This window comes from Chiloscyllium plagiosum, unplaced genomic scaffold (genome assembly GCF_037043375.1).
Source record: "Chiloscyllium plagiosum isolate Xiang-an unplaced genomic scaffold, Cpla_swu_hap1 HiC_scaffold_11, whole genome shotgun sequence".
In the NCBI taxonomy this organism is placed as follows: Eukaryota; Metazoa; Chordata; class Chondrichthyes; order Orectolobiformes; family Hemiscylliidae; genus Chiloscyllium; species Chiloscyllium plagiosum.
The window spans coordinates 5,913,003-5,934,237 of record NW_028270149.1 but is presented as its reverse complement, the minus strand read 5'-3'; positions in this window follow the sequence as shown (position 1 = coordinate 5,934,237).

Sequence of the window (21,235 nt, the reverse complement as noted above, 5' to 3'; positions counted from 1 at the left end):
CGTACACTCAGAATTACATCATCACTCCTTCACTGTTGGTGGGTCGAAATCCTGGAACTCTGTTCCTAACATCATTGTGGTACCCCTACATCCCAAGAACTGCAGCTATTCAAGAAATTCACAAAGTAACTCACCACCTGCTTCTCCAAAGCAATTAAGGATAGGAAATAAATGCCATTTGAACCAACATGGCACAATGATTCTTTTAAAAAAGTTTGAACAATTGTGATTGTATGACTGATCATTATGGTACCGCACTAATGACAGTTTGCCATCATGAATATAATCCTTGCTTTACCTTTGATTTCTATCTTTTCTATTTTAAACCAGTAAAGTAACCCAAATCTGATATGCTCGAATTTAGTTGACATACCTAAGTGTGACCCTTACAAAAGTATTTGGAATATTCACATATTGGAATTTAACAATCCTTCAAGTAAAATACTCAAAACAGGTTGTCAAACATAGTTTCCCTATCATAAATCCATGTTGACACTTCACAATCATACTGTTACTTTGCAAGTGTCTAGCTATGACATAGTTTATCATCGTTTATAACACTTTTTGTCTTGCTCAGTTATCAAACCCTGAAAGTGTGGAAGCAGGCCATTTGGCCCATCAAGTCCAAACCGACCCATTGAAGAGCATTTAACTCAGACCCACACCCCTAGCCTATCCCAGTAACCCAGCATTCCCCATGGCTAATCCACCCAGCTTGTACACTATAGACAAATTAAGTCTTGCCAATCCATCTCACCTGCACTTCTCTGGATTGTGGGAGGATACCCACACAGACATGGGGAGAATGTGCAAACTCGAAACAGGCAGTCACCCAAAGTTTGAATCAAACCCAAGTCCCTGGTGGTGTGAGGCAGAAGAACTAACTACTGAGCAACTGTGTCATCCCTATGCTGATATTAAAGGACTACGGCTTAATGGTTTCCCTTTTCTCTGACACTTGCTTCTCTAACCATGGAATTACTAGTGGTATTATTGCCACATTCATCATCCAAAAACTCAACTAGTTTTCTTGGCAAACGCTGCTGTGGCAAATGGTGAAATTTGAATTCAATAAAGAATCTGGAATTAATCATGACCATAAAACCATTGTTGATTGTTGGAAAAACCACATATGTCCTTTGCTAATGTCCTTTAGGAAAAGAAACTACCATCCTTACCTGGTCTGGCTGACATGTGACTCCTGACCCACAGCAATGTGGTTGACTTTAAACTGCCCGCTGGACAATTAGGCACGGGAAATAAATGTTCGCCTCGCCAGACATGCTGAAATTCTGAAAGTGGAAGAAAAAGAAAATCCTGTTATATCTGAATCTGAGGGAACCTTTACAGAATCCATGGAACTTTCAAAATAACCACTAATTCCAAAACCACATTCTTTGACACACTGGAAATGAATCAATCAGCCTTAAATCCACATAATTTTTCAAGTTCCATCTCAGGAATTAATACTAATTCCTAATTTTCACAAGTGCCTTTGTGCATTACTGTTTTGAAATTGTTCCCAATTTTGCATTTACCGAATTTATTTTCAGGAAACCCTCTTATCAACTTTCTTTGTTAAACGATTTGGAGATGCTGGTGTTGGACTGGGACGTACAAAGTTTAAAATCAGGCAACACCAGGCTATAGTCCAACAGGTTTAATTGGTAGCTCACTAGTTTTTGGAGCACCGCTCCTTCATCAGGTGATTGTGGAGGACACAATTGTAAGGCTCAGAATTTATTGCAAAAATTTAGTGTGATGTAACTGAAATTATGCATTGAAAAATACCTTGATTGTCTGTTGAGTCTTTCATCTGTTCGAATACCATCACAGTTTCAGTTCTTTCATGTGAAAATCACAAAGTCTTTTTAAAAAAGTTGTATTCTCAGGTTAGCTGTAACAATTGGTGTTAGCTAGCCAATATGTTAAAGGTGTTAGCCCCCTGTGTTCTCTGTCTATGCCATGATGTTCAGATCAATTCTAATCTAAAAAGTGAGATAACAGAGTTTTATATGAATTCATGCAGTTTTTGAGCAAAGTACAATGTAACTCTGCAAGTACAAATTCCCCCCACAAAATACATGTGCATGTGGGTCTTTGTGTCAGTTTGTGTGTGTGTCTGTCTGGGTTGGGGTTGTGAGTGTGAGAGAGAGTGTATATGTGTGTGTAGTGAGTGTAGCCTGTCTTATGTCTGTGAGGGGTGTAAGTATGTGAGTGTATGTGTGTCATAGAGTCATAGAGATGTACAGCATGGAAACAGACCCTTCGGTCCAACCTGTCCATGCCGACCAGATAGCCCAACCCAATCTAGTCCCACTTGCCAGCACCCGGCCCATATCCCTCCAAACCCTTCCTATGCATATACCCATCCAAATGCCTCTTAAATGTTGCAATTGTACTAGCCTCTACCACATCCTCTGGGAGCTCATTCCATACATGTACCACCCTCTGCATGAAAAAGTTGCCCCTTAGGTCTCTTTTATATCTTTCCCCTCTCACCCTAAACCTATGCCCTCTAGTTCTGGACTTTCTGACCCCAGGGAAAAGACTTTGCCAATTTATCCTATCCATGTCCCTCATAATTTTGTAAACCTCTATAACATCACCCCTCAGGCTCCGATGCTCCAGGGAAAACAGCCCCAGCCTGTTCAGACTCTCCCTGTAGCTCAGATCCTCCAACCCTGGCAACATCCTTGTAAAGCTTTTCTGAACACTTTCAAGTTTCATAACATCTTTCCGATAGGAAGGAGACCAGAATTGCACGCAATATTCCAACAGTGGCCTAACCAATGTCCTGTACAGCCGCAACATGACCTCCCAACTCCTGTACTCAATACTCTGACCAATAAAGGAAAGCATGCCAAACACCTTCTTCACTAGCCTATCTACCTGCGAGTCCACTGTCAAGGAGCTATGAACCTGCACACCAAGGTCTCTTTGTTCAGCAACACACCCTAGGACCTTACCATTAAGTGTATAAGTCCTGCTAAGATTTGCTTTCCCAAAATGCAGCACCTCGCATTTATCTGAATAAAACTCCATCTGCCACTTCTCAGCACATTCTCTGCTCCCAGGAGGACCAGTTCCAAAAACGTACAACCCAGATGGCCTCCTTCTTCAAGGACCGCAATTTCCCCCCCGACGTGGTCGACGATGCCCTCCACCGCATCTCTTCCACTTCCCGCTCCTCCGCCCTTGAGCCCCGCTCCTCCAACCGCCACCAGGACAGAACCTGATTGGTCCTCACCTACCACCCCACCAATCTCCATGTACAGCGCATCATCCGCCGTCATGTCCGCCACCTCCAAACGGACCCCACCACCAGGGATATATTTCCCTCCCCTCCCGTATCAGCGTTCCGAAAAGACCACTCCCTCCATGACTCCCTTGTCAGATCCACACCCCCCACCAACCCAACCTCCACTCCCGGCACCTTCCCCTGCAACCGCAGGAGGTGCAAGACTTGCGCCCACACCTCCCCCCTCACCTCCCTCCAAGGCCCCAAAGGAAACTTCCGTCTCCTCCACAGATTCACCTGCACCTCCACACACATCATCTATTGCATCCTCTGCACCCGATGTGGCCGCCTCTATATTGGGGAGACAGGCCGCTTACTTGCAGAGCATTTCAGAGAACACCTCTGGGACACCCGGACCAACCAACCCAACCACCCTGTGGCTCAACACTTCAACTCCCCCTCCCACTCCACCAAGGATATGAAGGTCTTTGGACTCCTCCATCGCCAGACCACAACAACACGACGGTTGGAGGAAGAGATCCTCATCTTCCGCCTAGGAACCCTCCAACCACAAGGGATGAACTCGGATATCACCAATTTCCTCATTTCCCCTCCCCCCACCTTGTCTCAGTCAAATCCATCGAACTCAGCACCACCTTCCTAACCTGCAATCTTCTTCCTGACCTCTCCGCCCCCACCCCAGTCTGACCTATCACCCTCACCTTGACCTCTTTCCACCTATCACATTTCCGATGCCCCTCCCCCAAGTCCCTCCTCCCTACCTTTTATCCTAGCCTGCTGGACAAACTTTCCTCATTCCTGAAGAAGGGCTTATGCCCGAAATGTCAAATCTCCTGTTCCCTGGATGCCGCCTGACCTGCTGCGCTTTTCCAGCAACACATTTTCAGCTCAGCACATTGGCCCATCTGGTCCAGATCCTGTTGTAATCTGAGTTAACCCTCTTCGCTGTCCACTACACCTCCACTTTTGGTGTCGTCTGCAAACTTACTAACTGTACCTCTTATGCTCACATCCAAATCATTTATGTAAATGTCAAAAAGTAGAGGACCCAGCATCGATCCTTGTGGCACTCCACCGGTCACAGACCTCCAGTCTGAAAAACAACCGCCCACCACCATCCTCTGTCTTCTACCTTTGAGCCAGTTCTGTATCCAAATGGCTAGTTCTCCCTGTATTCTATGAGATATAACCTTGCTAACCAGTCTCCCGTGGGGAACCTTGTCGAATGCCTTACTGAGGTCCATATAGATCACATCTCCTGCTCTGCCCTCATCAATCCTCTTTGTTACTTCTTCAAAAAATTCAATCAAGTTTGTGAGACATGATTTCCTATGCACAAAGTCATGTTAACTATCCCTAATCAGTCCTTGCCTTTCCAAATACATGTACATCCTGTCCCTCAGGATTCCCTCCAACAACTTGCCCACCACCGAGGTCAGGCTCACTGATCTATAGTTCCCTGGCTTGTCTTTACCGCCCTTCTTAAACAGTGGCACCACGTTTACCAACCTCCAGTCTTCCGGCACCTCACCCTTGACTATTGATGATACAAATATCTCAGCAAGAGGCCCAGCAATCACTTCTCTAGCTTCCCACAGAGTTCTTGGGTGCACCTGATCAGGTCCTGGGGATTTATCCACTTTTAACCATTTCAAGACAGCCAGCACTTCCTCCTCTGTAATCTGGACATTTTGCAAGATGTCACCATCTATTTCGCTACAGTCAATATTTTCCATATCCTTTTCCACTTTAAATACTGATGCAAAATATACATTTAGTATCTCCCCCATTTTGTGGCTCCACACAAAGGCCACCTTGCTGATCTTTGAGGGGCCCTATTCTCTCCCTATTTACCCTTTTGTCCTTAATATATTTGTAAAACCCCTTTGGATTCTCCTTAATTCTATTTGCCAAAGCTATCTCATGTCCCCATTTTGCCCTCCTGATTTCTCTCTTAAGTGTACTCCTACTTCCTTTATACTCTTCTAAGGATTCACTCGATCTATCCTGTCTATACTTGACATATGCTTCCTTCTTTTTCTGAACCAAACCCTCAATTTCTTTAGTCATCAATCATTTCCTATACCTACCAGCCTTCCCTTTCACCCTGACAGGAATATACTTTCTCTGGATTCTTGTTATCTCATTTCTGAAGGCTTCCCATTTTCCAACCATCCCTTTACCTGCAAACATCTGCCTCCAATCAGCTTTCGAAAGTTCTTGCCTAATACCGTCAAAATTGGCCTTTCTCCAACTTAGAACTTCAACTTTTAGATCTGGTCTATCCTTTTCCATCATTATTTTAAAACGAATAGAATTGTAGTCGCTCCCCCAAAGTGCTCCCCCACTGACACCTCAGTCACCTGGCCTGCCTTATTTACCAAGAGTAGGTCAAGTTTTGCACCTTCTCTTGTAGATACATCCACATACTGAATCTGAAAATTGTCTTCTACATGGGATGGGGTTGTGAGTGTGTGAGAGAGATTGTATATGTGTGTGCATAAGTGTAGAGTGGTCTAAGTCTCTGAGAGGATGCCAGTGTGACTGTGAGAGTATGTGTGTCTGTAAAGGTGTGTGTGACTGTGTGACTGTGTGTATGTATAGGAGTGTGTGTGTGTGTCTGTGTGTGTGTATTGTGCAATGGTGGTCACCTGTAGTGTGACATGAACCCTAGGTCCCGTTTGAGGCCCTCCCTATGGGTATGGAACTTAGCTGTCAGCCTCTGCTTGGCCACTTTTCGCGGCTGCCTGTCCCGAAGTCCGCCCTGGAGGATGATCACCTGAAGGTCCAAAGTCGAATGTCTTGGACTGCTGAAATGTTCCCCAACTGGGAGGGAACATTCCTGTCTGTTGATTGGTGTACGGTGCGCATTCGTCCGTTGCCGTAGCCTTTGCTCGGTTTCCCCAATGTACCATGCCTCAGGGCAATCCTTCCCTGCCACGTATAATATAGACAATGTTGGCTGAGTCACATGAGTACCTGCCATGTATATGGTGGGAGATGTCCCGACGTGTAATGGTGGTATCCATTGATTAATCTTGTCTTTAACTTCATGATCAGAAACAGACTTTGTTGGAGATTCTCTGCAGGTCTGGCAACAGGTCTAGAAAGAAAGCAGAGTTAACACTTCACGTCCAGTCACACTTCATCAGACTCAAACCATTGCTTTTTATCCACAGATGCTGCCTGACATGTTGAGTTTCTTCAGCAATTTCTGGGTTTGTTTCAGATCTGCAGTCATCTGCAGTTCTTCACTTAACATTCACTTCTTTTGTTAGCCAGGGTTGATTCACATTTCCTGCTGTATTTGTGTGTGGTAGAAGAATGTACGTTTGTTCAGGAATATGTTATCCTTCATTAAATATAACCCATTGCCTGTCTACTTCCAAATGTTTAGATGTATTTGCTAAACCACCCACCCAACCATTTTACAACTCCAACCCCCATTTCCCAATAAAACACTACTCACTACCTGTGCCTGTCCCTGATCCCTAATAACTGCAGTCAGTAAGTTTGCATTTTGTCATAGATTATCATGATCATAGATGACATTGTTCACCAAGATGTTTTTCTTATGCCCATACAGAATTGATTAAGATACAAAAGCCAGCAGATAATCCAGGACCAGGTAAACACCCAAGAAAAAGTTAATCATTTTATTCACTTGATATTTAGGAATGTGTACTGACTTGTTTCGATACGTTATTAAAAACAATGAATGTTTGACGACAACTACGTTAAGACAGAATGAAAAATAAGTTGCAGAGCGGCAGTGACTGCACAGTCTCCAGGTGAGGCAGGATAAAATTGTGAAGTGATCATTGGGTCCAGATGGAAAGTTAAATGGGCAAGAGGATGGGCAGTGGGATGGATCACTGGGTATGGAAGTGGTGAGGGGGAAATGTGCAGAGCGTGGGGTGATAGATGGTTCAGCAGGAAGTTTGTATGTCCCTTGCTTCGCTGCATGAAATAGTTTCTCGTATCCTGATTTCTTGTGTAATAGGGAGGTGCTGATGAGGGAAGTATTCCTGATTTCATGGTTTGGAATTTCTGCAGCCTGGGAATCATTTGGTTCCAACAAGGTCAATTGTCTGGTTACTTTGCTGGAATTTGAATGGGACAGTATGATTGGGGATACAGTTTCTGTAAAGGCTTAATGTTAGGAATTTTGAGGAGATATTTTTGAGATCAGCTTTCGTCATCTGGATGGAGAGGCAGTATCCCTCTCTGCTGGGAAATACAACATTCACTGTAACAGGAATAGAACATAGAACATAGAACATTACAGCACAGTATAGGCCCTTCGGCCCTCGATGTTGCGCCGCCCTGTCATACTAATCTGAAGCCCATCCCACCTACACTATTCCATGTGCGTCCATACGCTTGTCCAATGACGACTTAAATGCACTTAAACTTGGCGAATCTACTACTGATGCAGGCAAAGCATTCCATACCCTTACTACTCTCTGAGTAAAGAAACTACCGCTGACATCTGTCTTATACCTATCTCCCCTCACTTTAAAGTTGTGTCCCCTCGTGTTTGCCGTCTCCATACTTGGAAAAAGGCTCTCCCTGTCCACTCTATCGAACCCTCTGATTATCTTGTATGTCTCTATTAAGTCACCTCTCAACCTTCTTCTCTTGAACGAGAACAGCCTCAAGGCCCTCAGTCTTTCCTCATAAGACATTATTTCCATACCAGGCAACATCCTAGTAAATCTCCTCTGCACCCTTTCCAAAGCTTCCACATCCTTCTTATAATGCGGTGACCAGAACTGTACACAATACTCCAAGTTTGGCTTTACAAGAGCTTTGTACAGCTGTAGCATAACCTCCTGGTTCCAGAACTCAATCCCTCTATTAATAAAGGCCAAAACACTGTACGCCTTCTTAACAACCCTGTCAATCTGGGTGGCAACTTTCAGGGATCTGTGTACATAGACACCAAGATCTCTCTGCTCATCTGCACTCCCAAGAATCTTACCATTAGCCCAGTACTTTGCATTCCGATTACTCCGGCGAAACTGTATTACCTCACACTAGTCCAAATTAAACTCCATTTGCCACCTCTCAGCCCAGCTCTGCATCCTATCTATGTCTCTCTGCAAACTACTACATCCTTCGTCACTATCCATAACTCCACCAACCTTAGTGTTGATCGCAAATTTACTAACCCACCCTTCTAAGCCCTCATCCAGGTCATTCATAAAAATGACGAACAGCAGTGGGCCCAACACTGACCCTTGCGGTACGCCACTAGTAACTGGACACTAAGATGAACATGTTCCATCAACTACAACCCTCTGTTTTCTTTCAGCAAGCCAATTACTGATCCAAACTGCTATGTCTCCCACAATCCCATTCCTCCACATTTTGTATAATAGCCTACTGTGGGGAACCTTATCGAAGGCCTTGCTGAAATCCATATACACCACATCAATTGGTTTACTCTCATCTACCTGTTTTGTCACTTTGTCAAAAAACTCAATAAGATTCGTTGGGCACGACCTTCCCTTCACAAAACCGTGCTGACTGTCCCTGATCAGATTATTCTTTTCTAGATGGTTATAAATCCTATCTCTTATAACCTTTTTCAACACTTTACCAACAACTGAAGTGAGACTCACTGGTCTGTAATTACCAGGGTTGTCTCTACTACCCTTTTTGAACAAGGGAACCACATTTGCTATCCTCCAGACCTCAGGCACTATTCCTGTAGACAATGACGACTTAAAGATCAATGCCAAAGGAGACAGAACTTTAAGCTGGATCAGAGGGTAGGGATCCTGCAATGAGTAACCCCCACCAGCTCCTAAATCAACAAAGCCTGTCCACACTGTACAAGACACAAATTCAAATTGTGATGGAATACGCCCCATTTGCCTGGAAGGAGTGCAGATCCCACAATATTCAAGAATTTTGACTGCATCCCTCACAAAGTAGCCAACTGAACTGGCACCCAATCTAGTCAGGCAGCATCCAAGGAACAGTAGAGCCAACTCTCCTGCTCCTCGGATGCTGCCTAACCTGCTGTGCTTTTCCAACACTTCGCTCTCGACTCGAACCTCCAGCATCTGCAGTCCTCACTTTTACCTGGCATTAATTCTAGGATCTTTATCATTCATTCAATCCATCCCCAATCTATAGTGGCAGCAGCACTTTCCAAACCTGTAGCCGTACCATCTGAAACAACAAAGTGGGCAGATACTTGGGATTGACATCACCTCCAAGTTTCCTACTGAGTCACACATTGTTCTGACTTGAAACTGTAATTGTCATCTTTACTGTCTACATCCTGCAGCTCCTTTTCAAATCAGCCTTCTTGGTGTATCTACACTGCATTAATTACGGCAGGTCTGGAAGCTTACTTGTCACCATACTCTCACAGTAAATTAAGAAAGGGCCGTAATTGCTGACCCAGCCAATATCACCCAAATACCACAAACAAATTTTAAAAATCAATGTTACTGAACATTGCATAGTATAAGAGAACATCTGATATTCTTTTTGAATTTCATTGAGGAAGCAGCTGTGAGGTGTGATAAGGTGGTAGATCTTGTGGAAGGACAGGAGTCCACCACCCCACCCACAAGGATACCCACCAAGATTCGCCAAAATGTATGACCTCTTCCATACACATGACAGCTCAGTCCCTGTCTCTCCACCACCCTACTCCACCCCACACATGCACCATCGCACGTGAAAATGTGATGGTGGAAAGAAAATCATAATTCTCCACTCCGCAATCCCCTTATCACTTTGCAGCGCACTGTCTCCAGATCTCTTATTTCCACCAGTTCCGGAATTTCGGAAATACATAGCCCAGTGTTTGTGATTTCTAATAGACTAAGTTAACAGCTGATGTTTTTGTTAACTAAGATATTTTCCTTATGCCCATGTAGAAATTTTTGCAGTAAAAGAGACGCCAAACAAAGCAGCACCAGGTAAATAACCAGGACAATGTTGTTGGTTTAGCCAAACCTCTGTTTCAGAATCTGTAATGGCTTATTTTGATTTGTTTGTCTCTTACCTTTAATGTTTAACTGCAGTTGAGTTAATACATAGTAAATCTGCTAATCTGCAGAATGGCAGTAAGTGTGCAGTAACCAGGTGAGGTGGAATGAGGAGGTGAAGGAATAATAGGACCAGGTGAGGAGGGGGGAAGGGTTAAGGAGCAGAAGGATAGGAGAGAAGAAGAAGGAAGAAGTAGTAGAAAGATTATGGTTGAAGAAAGAGAAACACAATATTTGGAGTGGGGATTAGTTTGGTTCAGCGGTCCAAGCCCCCTGAAGCTTTGTTGCATCCTCTACGTTCCTTGTGCAGTCCTATGTCATCAGCAGTTGCAGAAATAATGCATTTAGTTTGCACATCAAAATCACAATTGTAGACTTGATCATCTAAGCCCTAGGAAATAATTACGGTAGTGTCATAAGCCCAGCCATCTTCAACTGTTTTATCAATAACATTCCCTCCATCATAAGGTCAGACTTGGGGATCCTCACTGATGACGATACAATCTTCCGAAGTATTCACAACTCCAAAATAGTCCATTTCCTAATGTAGCAAGACCAGAACAATATCCTGGCATGGGCTAGTAAGTAGGTGAAAGTGAGGACTGCAGATGCTGGAGATCAGTCAAGGGTGTGTTGCTGGAAAAGCCCAGCAGGTCAGGCAGTAATTGAGGATAGGTGACAAGTGAGATTTGTGCCACATGAGTGCCCAATAATGGACATTTTCATCCAGAGAAAATCTAACCATCAACCCTTGATGTTAACAGTCATTAATTAGCATTGCTAAATCCCACACTATCAACATCTCAGGGGTTACTATTGACCTGAAACTGCACTGGGGATGCCTTAGAGTGGCAAAAATAATAAATTAGATGCTAAGAATTTAGGAATAAGTAACTCACATCCCATTCCCCAATGCTTGATCCGCAAACACTGGACACAAGATGTGTGATAAGATGCTCTCCACTTGTCTGATAAAGGCAGCTCTAACAGCATTCAAGAAGCTCAACACCATCCAGGACAAAGCAATCCACTTGGTTCGCAGTCCATCTACAACCTTTAACACTCCCTGCCTTGACCACCGACGCAAAGGAGCAGCAGAGTGCACCATTTACAAGGTGCCTGCACTAACTCACAAATTCACTTTTCTTCAACTGCGCCTTCCAAACCCACAAACTCTGCCACCTTGGAGAACACAGGCACAGATGCTTGGCATTATCACTGCCTGCAAATTCCCTTTCAAGTCACACATCATCGTACACTCAGAATTACATCAGCACTCCTTCACTGTTGGTGGGTCAAAATCCTGGAACTCTGTTCCTAACATCATTGTGGTACCCCTACATCCCAAGAACTGCAGCTATTCAAGAAATTCACAAAGTAACTCACCACCTGCTTCTCCAAAGCAATTAAGGATAGGAAATAAATGCCATTTGAACCAACATGGCACAATGATTCTTTTAAAAAAGTTTGAACAATTGTGATTGTATGACTGATCATTATGGTACCGCACTAATGACAGTTTGCCATCATGAATATAATCCTTGCTTTACCTTTGATTTCTACCTTTTCTATTTTAAACTAGTAAAGTAACCCAAATCTGATATGCTCGAATTTAGTTGACATACCTAAGTGTGACCCTTACAAAAGTATTTGGAATATTCACATATTGGAATTTAACAATCCTTCAAGTAAAATACTCAAAACAGATTGTCAAACATAGTTTCCCTGTCATAAATCCATGTTGACACTTCACAATCATACTGTTACTTTGCAAGTGTCTAGCTATGACATAGTTTATCATCGTTTATAACACTTTTTGTCTTGCTCAGTTATCAAACCCTGAAAGTGTGGAAGCAGGCCATTTGGCCCATCAAGTCCAAACCGACCCATTGAAGAGCATTTAACTCAGACCCACACCCCTAGCCTATCCCAGTAACCCAGCATTCCCCATGGCTAATCCACCCAGCTTGTACACTATAGACAAATTAAGTCTTGCCAATCCATCTCACCTGCACTTCTCTGGATTGTGGGAGGATACCCACACAGACATGGGGAGAATGTGCAAACTCGAAACAGGCAGTCACCCAAAGTTTGAATCAAACCCAAGTCCCTGGTGGTGTGAGGCAGAAGAACTAACTACTGAGCAACTGTGTCATCCCTATGCTGATATTAAAGGACTACGGCTTAATGGTTTCCCTTTTCTCTGACACTTGCTTCTCTAACCATGGAATTACTAGTGGTATTATTGCCACATTCATCATCCAAAAACTCAACTAGTTTTCTTGGCAAACGCTGCTGTGGCAAATGGTGAAATTTGAATTCAATAAAGAATCTGGAATTAATCATGACCATAAAACCATTGTTGATTGTTGGAAAAACCACATATGTCCTTTGCTAATGTCCTTTAGGAAAAGAAACTACCATCCTTACCTGGTCTGGCTGACATGTGACTCCAGACCCACAGCAATGTGGTTTACCTTAAACTGCCCGCTGGACAATTAGGCACGGGAAATAAATGTTCGCCTCGCCAGACATGCTGAAATTCTGAAAGTGGAAGAAAAAGAAAATCCTGTTATATCTGAATCTGAGGGAACCTTTACAGAATCCATGGAACTTTCAAAATAACCACTAATTCCAAAACCACATTCTTTGACACACTGGAAATGAATCAATCAGCCTTAAATCCACCTAACTTTTCAAGTTCCATCTCAGTAATTAATACTAATTCCTAATTTTCACAAGTGCCTTTGTGCATTACTGTTTTGAAATTGTTCCCAATTTTGCATTTACCGAATTTATTTTCAGGAAACCCTCTTATCAACTTTCTTTGTTAAACGATTTGGAGATGCTGGTGTTGGACTGGGATGTACAAAGTTTAAAATCATGCAACACCAGGCTACAGTCCAACAGGTTTAATTGGTAGCTCACTAGTTTTTGGAGCACCGCTCCTTCATCAGGTGATTGTGGAGGACACAATTGTAAGGCTCAGAATTTATTGCAAATATTTAGTGTGATGTAACTGAAATTATGCATTGAAAAATACCTTGATTGTCTGTTGAGTCTTTCATCTGTTCGAATACCATGACAGTTTCAGTTCTTTCATGTGAAAATCACAAAGTCTTTTTAAAAAAGTTGTATTCTCAGGTTAGCTGTAACAATTGGTGTTAGCTAGCCAATATGTTAAAGGTGTTAGCCCCCTGTGTTCTCTGTCTATGCCATGATGTTTAGATCAATTCTAATCTAAAAAGTGAGATAACAGAGTTTTATATGAATTCATGCAGTTTTTGAGCAAAGTACAATGTAACTCTGCAAGTACAAATTCACTCCACAAAATACATGTGCATGTGGGTCTTTGTGTCAGTTTGTGTGTGTGTCTGTCTGGGTTGGGGTTGTGAGTGTGAGAGAGAGTGTATATGTGTGTGTAGTGAGTGTAGCCTGTCTTAAGTCTGTGAGGGGGTGTAAGTGTGTGAGTGTATGTGTGTCAGAGAGTCATAGAGATGTACAGCATGGAAACAGACCCTTCGGTCCAACCCGTCCATGCCGACCAGATAGCCCAACCCAATCTAGTCCCACCTGCCAGCACCCGGCCCATATCCCTCCAAACCCTTCCTATGCATATACCCATCCAAATGCCTCTTAAATGTTGCAATTGTACTCGCCTCCACCACATCCTCTGGGAGCTCATTCCATACACGTACCACCCTCTGCATGAAAACGTTGCCCCTTAGGTCTCTTTTATATCTTTCCCCTCTCACCCTAAACCTATGCCCTCTAGTTCTGGACTTTCTGACCCCAGGGAAAAGACTTTGCCTATTTATCCTATCCATGTCCCTCATAATTTTGTAAACCTCTATAACATCACCCCTCAGCCTCCGATGCTCCAGGGAAAACAGCCCCAGCCTGTTCAGACTCTCCCTGTAGCTCAGATCCTCCAACCCTGGCAACATCCTTGTAAATCTTTTCTGAACCCTTTCAAGTTTCACAACATCTTTCCGATAGGAAGGAGACCAGAATTGCACGCAATATTCCAACAGTGGCCTAACCAATGTCCTGTACAGCCGCAACATGACCTCCCAACTCCTGTACTCAATACTCTGACCAATAAAGGAAAGCATGCCAAACACCTTCTTCACTATCCTATCTACCTGCGACTCCACTTTCAAGGAGCTATGAACCTGCACACCAAGGTGTCTTTGTTCAGCAACACACCCTAGGACCTTACCATTATGTGTATAAGTCCTGCTAAGATTTGCTTTCCCAAAATGCAGCACCTCGCATTTATCGGAATTAAACTCCATCTGCCACTTCTTAGCACATTCTCTGCTCCCAGGAGGACCAGTTCCAAAAACGTACAACCCAGATGGCCTCCTTCTTCAAGGACCGCAACTTCCCCCCCTGACGTGGTCGACGATTTCCTCCACCGCATCTCTTCCACTTCCCGCTCCTCCGCCCTTGAGCCCCGCTCCTCCAACCGCCACCAGGACAGAACCCCACTGGCCCTCACCTACCACCCCACCAATCTCCATGTACAGCGCATCATCCGCCGTCATTTCCGCCACCTCCAAACGGACCCCACCACCAGGGATATATTTCCCTCCCCTCCCCTATCAGCGTTCCGAAAAGACCACTCCCTCCATGACTCCCTCGTCAGATCCACACCCCCCACCAACCCAACCTCCACTCCCGGCACCTTCCCCTGCAACCGCAGGAGGTGCAAGACTTGCGCCCACACCTCCCCCCTCACCTCCCTCCAAGGCCCCAAAGGAAACTTCCATCTCCGCCACAGATTCACCTGCACCTCCACACACATCATCTATTGCATCCTCTGCACCCGATGTGGCCTCCTCTATATTGAGGAGACAGGCCGTCTACTTGCGGAGCATTTCAGAGAACACCTCTGGGACACCCGAACCAACCAACCCAACCACCCTGTGGCTCAACACTTCAACTCCCCCTCCCACTCCACCAAGGATATGCAGGTCTTTGGACTCCTCCATCGCCAGACCACAACAACACGACCGTTGGAGGAAGAGCGCCTCATCATCCGCCTAGGAACCTCCTCAAACCACGAGGGATGAACTCGGATTTCACCAATTTCCTCATTTCCCCTCCCCCCACCTTGTCTCAGTCAAATCCATCAAACTCAGCACCACCTTCCTAACCTGCAATCTTCTTCCTGACCTCTCCGCCCCCACCCCAGTCTGACCTATCACCCTCACCTTGACCTCTTTCCACCTATCACATTTCCGATGCCCCTCCCCCAAGTCCCTCCTCCCTACCTTTTATCCTAGCCTGCTGGACAAACTTTCCTCATTCCTGAAGAAGGGCTTATGCCCGAAATGTCAAATCTCCTGTTCCCAGGATGCCGCCTGACCTGCTGCGCTTTTCCAGCAACACATTTTCAGCTCAGCACATTGGCCCATCTGGTCCAGATCCTGTTGTAATCTGAGTTAACCCTCTTCGCTGTCCACTACACCTCCACTTTTGGTGTCGTCTGCAAACTTACTAACTGTACCTCTTATGCTCACGTCCAAATCATTTATGTAAATGTCAAAAGGTAGAGGACCCAGCATCGATCCTTGTGGCACTCCACCGGTCACAGACCTCCAGTCTGAAAAACAACCCCCCACCACCATCCTCTGTCTTCTACCTTTGAGCCAGTTCTGTATCCAAATGGCTAGTTCTCCCTGTATTCTATGAGATATAACCTTGCTAATCAGTCTCCCGGGGGGAACCTTGTCGAATGCCTTACTGAGGTCCATATAGATCTCATCTACTGCTCTGCCCTCATCAATCCTCTTTGTTACTTCTTCAAAATATTCAATCAAGTTTGTGAGACATGATTTCCTATGCACAAAGTCATGTTAACTATCCCTAATCAGCCCTTGCCTTTCCAAATACATGTACATCCTGTCCCTCAGGATTCCCTCCAACAACTTGCCCACCACCGAGGTCAGGCTCACTGATCTATAGTTACCTGGCTTGTCTTTACTGCCCTTCTTAAACAGTGGCACCACGTTTACCAACCTCCAGTCCTCCGGCACCTCACCCTTGACTATTGATGATAGAAATATCTCAGCAAGAGGCCCAGCAATCACTTATCTTGCTTCCCACAGAGTTCTCGGGTGCACCTGATCAGGTCCTGGGGATTTATCCACTTTTAACCATTTCAAGACAGCCAGCACTTCCTCCTCTGTAATCTGGACATTTTGCAAGATGTCACCATCTATTTCCCTACAGTCAATATTTTCCATATCCTTTTCCACTGTAAATACTGATGCAAAATATACATTTAGTATCTCCCCCATTTTGTGGCTCTACACAAAGGCCACCTTGCTGATCTTTGAGGGGCCCTATTCTCTCCCTAGTTACCCTTTTGTCCTTAATATATTTGTAAAACCCCTTTGGATTCTCCTTAATTCTATTTGCCAAAGCTATCTCATGTCCCCATTTTGCCCTCCTGATTTCTCTCATAAGTGTACTCCTACTTCCTTTCTACTCTTCTAAGGATTCACTCGATCTATCCTGTCTATACTTGACATATGCTTCCTTCTTTTTCTTAACCAAACCCTCAATTTCTTTAGTCATCAATCATTTCTTATACCTACCAGCCTTCCCTTTCACCCTGACAGGAATATACTTTCTCTGGATTCTTGTTATCTCATTTCTGAAGGCTTCCCATTTTCCAACCATCCCTTTACCTGCAAACATCTGCCTCCAATCAGCTTTCAAAAGTTCTTGCCTAATACCGTCAAAATTGGCCTTTCTCCAACTTAGAACTTCAACTTTTAGACCTGGTCTATCCTTTTCCATCATTATTTTAAAACGAATAGAATTGTAGTCGCTCACCCCAAAGTGCTCCCCCACTGACACCTCAGTCACCTGCCCTGCCATATTTACCAAGAGTAGGTCAGATTTTGCACCTTCTCTTGTAGATACATCCACATACTGAATCAGAAAATTGTCTTGTACATGTGTCTGGGTTGGGGTTGTGAGTGTGTGAGAGAGATTGTATATGTGTGTGCATAAGTGTAGAGTGGTCTAAGTCTGTGAGAGGATGCCTGTGTGAGTGTGAGAGTATGTGTGTCTGTAAAGGTGTGTGTGACTGTGTATGTATAAGAGTGTGTGTGTCTGTGTGTGTGTGTGTGTGTGTCTGTGTGTGTGTGTTTCGTGCAATGGTGGTCACCTGTAGTGTGACATGAACCCTAGGTCCCGTTTGAGGCCCTCCCTATGGGTATGGAACTTAGCTGTCAGCCTCTGCTTGGCCACTTTTCGCGGCTGCCTGTCCCGAAGTCCGCCCTGGAGGATGGTCACCTGAAGGTCCAAAGTCGAATGTCTTGGACCGCTGAAATGTTCCCCAACTGGGAGGGAACATTCCTGTCTGTTGATTGGTGTACAGTGTGCATTCGTCCTTTGCCGTAGCCTTTGCTCGGTTTCCCCAATGTACCATGCCTCAGGGCATCCTTCCCTGCCACGTATAAGATAGACAATGTTGGCTGAGTCACATGAGTACCTGCCATGTACATGGTGGGAGATGTCCCGACGTGTAATGGTGGTATCCATTGATTAATCTTGTCTTTAACTTCATGATCAGAAACAGACTTTGTTGGAGATTCTCTGCAGGTCTGGCAACAGGTCTAGAAAGAAAGCAGAGTTAACACTTCACGTGCAGTCACACTTCATCAGACTCAAACCATTGCTTTTTATCCACAGATGCTGCCTGACCTGCCGAGTTTCTTCAGCAATTTCTGGGTTTTTTTCAGATCTGCAGGCATCTGCAGTTCTTCATTTTACTTTCACTTCTTTTGTTAGCCAGGGTTGATTCACATTTCCTGTTGTATTTGTGTGTGGTAGAAGAATGTATGTTTGTTCAGGAATATGTTATCCTTCATTAAATATAACCCATTGCCTGTCCACTTCCAAATGTTTAAACGTATTTGCTAAACCACCCACCCAACCATTTTACAACTCCAACCCCCATTTCCCAATAAAGCAGTACCCACTACCTGTGCCTGTCCCTGATCCCTAATAACTGCAGTCAGTAAGTTTGCATTTTGTCATAGATTATCATGATCATAGATGACATTGTTCACCAAGATGTTTTTCTTATGCCCATACAGAATTGATTAAGATACAAAAGCCAGCAGATAATCCAGGACCAGGTAAACACCCAAGAAAAAGTTAATCATTTTATTCACTTGATATTTAGGAATGTGTACTGACTTGTTTCAATACGTTATTAAAAACAATGAATGTTTGACGACAACTACGTTAAGACAGAATGAAAAATAAGTTGCAGAGCGGCAGTGACTGCACAGTCTCCAGGTGAGGCAGGATAAAATTGTGAAGTGATCATTGGGTCCAGATGGAAAGTTAAATGGGCAAGAGGATGGGCAGTGGGATGGATCACTGGGTATGGAAGTGGTGAGGGGGAAATGTGCAGAGCGTGGGGTGATAGATGGTTCAGTAGGAAGTTTGTATGTCCCTTGCTTCGCTGCATGAAATAGTTTCTTGTATCCTGATTTCTTGTGTAATAGGGAGGTGCTGATGAGGGAAGTATTCCTGATTTCATGGTTTGGAATTTCTGCAGCCTGGGAATCATTTGATTCCAACAAGGTCAATTGTCTGGTTACTTTGCTGGAATTTGAATGGGACAGTATGATTGGGGATACAGTTTCTGTAAAGGCTTAATGTTAGGAATTTTGAGGAGATATTTTTGAGATCAGCTTTCGTCATCTGGATGGAGAGGCAGTATTCCTCTCTGCTGGGAAATACAACATTCACTGTAACAGGAATAGAACATAGAACATAGAACATTTCAGCGCAGTATAGGCCCTTCGGCCCTCGATGTTGCGCCGCCCGGTCATACTAATCTGAAGCCCATCCCACCTACACTATTCCATGTGCGTCCATACGCTTGTCCAATGACGACTTAAATGCACTTAAACTTGGCGAATCTACTACTGATGCAGGCAAAGCATTCCATACCCTTACTACTCTCTGAGTAAAGAAACTACTGCTGACATCTGTCTTATACCTATCTCCCCTCACTTTAAAGTTGTGTCCCCTCGTGTTTGCCGTCTCCATACTTGGAAAAAGGCTCTCCCTGTCCACTCGATCGAACCCTCTGATTATCTTGTATGTCTCTATTAAGTCACCTCTCAACCTTCTTCTCTCGAACGAGAACAGCCTCAAGGCCCTTAGTCTTTCCTCATAAGACATTCTTTCCATACCAGGCAACATCCTAGTAAATCTCCTCTGCACCCTTTCCAAAGCTTCCACATCCTTCTTATAATGCGGTGACCAGAACTGTACACAATACTCCAAGTTTGGCAGTACCAGAGCTTTGTACAGCTGTAGCATAACCTCCTGGTTCCAGAACTCAATCCCTTTATTAATAAAGGCCAAAACACTGTATGCCTTCTTAACAACCCTGTCAATCTGGGTGGCAACTTTCAGGGATCTGTGTACATAGACACCAAGATCTCTCTGCTCATCTGCACTCCCAAGAATCTTACCATTAGCCCAGTACTTTGCATTCCGATTACTCCGGCCAAAGTGTATTACCTCACACTTGTCCAAATTAAACTCCATTTGCCACCTCTCAACCCAGCTCTGCATTCTATCTATGTCTCTCTGCAAACTACTACATCCTTCGTCACTATCCATAACTCCACCAACCTTAGTGTTGACCGCAAATTTACTAACCTACCCTTCTAAGCCCTCATCCAGGTCATTCATAAAAATGACGAACAGCAGTGGGCCCAACACTGACCCTTGCGGTACGCCGCTAGTAACTGGACACCAAGATGAACATGTTCCATCAACTACAACCTCTGTTTTCTTTCAGCAAGCCAATTACTGATCCAAACTGCTATGTCTCCCACAATCCCATTCCTCCACATTTTGTATAATAGCCTACTGTGGGGAACCTTATCGAACGCCTTGCTGAAATCCATATACACCAAATCAATTGGTTTACTCTCATCTACCTGTTTTGTCACTTTGTCAAAAAACTCAATAAGATTCATTAGGCACGACCTACCCTTCACAAAACCGTGCTGACTGTCCCTGATCAGATTATTCTTTTCTAGATGGTTATAAATCCTATCTCTTATAACCTTTTTCAACACTTTACCAACAACTGAAGTGAGACTCACTGGTCTGTAATTACCAGGGTCGTCTCTACTACCCTTTTTGAACAAGGGAACCACATTTGCTATCCTCCAGTCCTCAGGCACTATTCCTGTAGACAATGATGATTTGAAGATCAATGCCAAAGGAGACAGAACTTTAAGCTGGATCAGAGGGTAGGGATCCTGCAATGAGTAACCCCCACCAGCTCCTAAATCAACAAAGCCTGTCCACACTGTACAAGGCACAAATTCAAATTGTGATGGAATACGCCCCATTTGCCTGGAATGAGTGCAGATCCCACAATATTCAAGAATTTTGACTGCATCCCTCACAAAGTAGCCAACTGAACTGGCACCCAATCTAGTCAGGCAGCATCCAAGGAACAATAGAGCCGACTCTCCTGCTCCTCGGATGCTGCCTAACCTGCTGTGCTTTTCCAACACTACGCTCTCGACTCGAACCTCCAGCATCTGCAGTCCTCACTTTTACCTGGCATCAGTTCTAGGATCTTTATCATTCATTCAATCCATCCCCAACATATAGTGGCAGCAGCACTTTCCAAACCTGTAGCCGTACCATCTGAAACAACAAAGTGGGCAGATACTTGGGATTGACATCACCTCCAAGTTTCCTACTGAGTCACACATTGTTCTGACTTGGAACTGTAATTGTCATCTTTACTGTCTACATCCTGCAGCTCCTTTTCAAATCAGCCTTCTTGGTGTATCTATACTGCATTAATTACGGCAGGTCTGGAAGCTTACTTGTCACCATCCTCTCACAGTAAACTAAGAAAGGGCCATAATTGCTGACCCAGCCAATA